This window comes from Armigeres subalbatus, chromosome 3 (assembly GCF_024139115.2).
Source record: "Armigeres subalbatus isolate Guangzhou_Male chromosome 3, GZ_Asu_2, whole genome shotgun sequence".
In the NCBI taxonomy this organism is placed as follows: domain Eukaryota; kingdom Metazoa; phylum Arthropoda; class Insecta; order Diptera; family Culicidae; genus Armigeres; species Armigeres subalbatus.
The window spans coordinates 171484815-171486208 of record NC_085141.1 but is presented as its reverse complement, the minus strand read 5'-3'; the positions used below and the strand labels follow the sequence as shown (position 1 = coordinate 171486208).

Here is a 1394-nt window from a genome sequence, read left to right as displayed (position 1 = left end):
CAACTGCGACAATAAGGGGCTAGCGATTGGAAACTCGGTTCGTGGAACTGCAAATCTCTCAACTTTATCGGGAGCACACGCATACTCATCGTTGTGCTCAAGGACCGTGTATTCGGCATCGTAGCACTGCAGGAGGTTTGATGGAAGGGATCAAACGTTTAGAGGTAGCTACCAAAGATTTTAAAGTACAAGATAGTCCACTCTTGATTATTCCATACAAGCCGCTGGCGAACTACTTTTGTGTAGAGCAACGCCAACTGGTGATTGGAAGTCTAACTGTTTTAGTAAAAACGATCAAAGTAACTTTGACTTTTCACTGTCCAACAGAGTCAACAAGAAATATATTGACAGTATTCAAATTAGCTAAATTGAGTGAAGATGCCGCCGCCAATATCATCGAACATTTCTAGTAAGTACTCCTAAATATTTATCAAATAATGGTTCAAATTCAAGATGTATTTTACTCAAATAATGTATTAGGTAGATTATTAATGAATATTTCATATGCATGACTTTTTCAGCTTTACGCAAACCGGTTTGGTCCGGGAATCCATTTACAACGGCGCAAATTAAAAGGGGAGTTGGTGAAGGAATGATCAGCCTACAGAGTGGACCTCTGCACCAACCACCGATTCAGATGATAGGCCGTCCAATCGAATTTGCTTCTCATTTTGCAGTTCCCGATTAATAATGAGTGCAGGTGAAAAATTCCTAACAGTAAAGGGATTGGCAACATCCGCGACGGAGAACCGGAATTGTAAGTCAGTCCGCAAATGCTAATTTTGGTTTTCTATGCACTAAATTTATGTTTCATTTTACAGACAACTGGATATTCGAGGGTCTAATGAATCTGATGCCGTAGACACTTCTTAAAAGTCCGAAGTCCGAAGTTGTGGTCTTGAGGTCCCAACTATGCCAATTTTCGATGCGCAGTCTTCAAAGTCATGGGTTTCGAATAAGACTCTCATCCTGCTGTGCACAGTTGGAAAGGATTGGATATCGTTGATCGACTGAACAAGCACCACTTCGTCTTGGGAGCGTACATAACGATTAAATAATCAATTAAAATAATGAAACTATTCTTTACGATTTTGTTTTAATTTGGAAGGTAAATGTAACGGTGGGTGGAAAGACAGTAGGCTCTTTCCTGAACAGATGAAGTATTTACACATGAAAATATTCAATTAAAATTTTGTTCGCAAGTGTTTGATTTTTGCAGCATTTCTCTCTCTGCCTCTCAGATCTTGAAAAGTTACATGCCTTCCTAATTAGTATAATTGCCTTGTGAGAGTCCCATTACTTTTTGAGTTGGTTGGTCCTTGGCGTGTTCTCCATATCAAAGTTTGAGCTGACCTTTGAGTAGTTGCTCCATGCGCTGACCAAATCTTCAATTG

The 1394-nt window shown here is 39.7% G+C and overlaps 1 long non-coding RNA gene across 1 annotated transcript; it reads left to right on the top strand.

The window, feature by feature from the left end:
* The first annotated feature begins 333 nt into the window (after positions 1–333).
* On the top strand, positions 334–997 carry LOC134220226 (uncharacterized). Its single transcript, XR_009981810.1, has 3 exons — positions 334–409; positions 522–761; positions 822–997. It is a non-coding gene; the product is annotated as an uncharacterized LOC134220226 (long non-coding RNA).
* The last annotated feature ends 397 nt before the right edge of the window (positions 998–1394 follow it).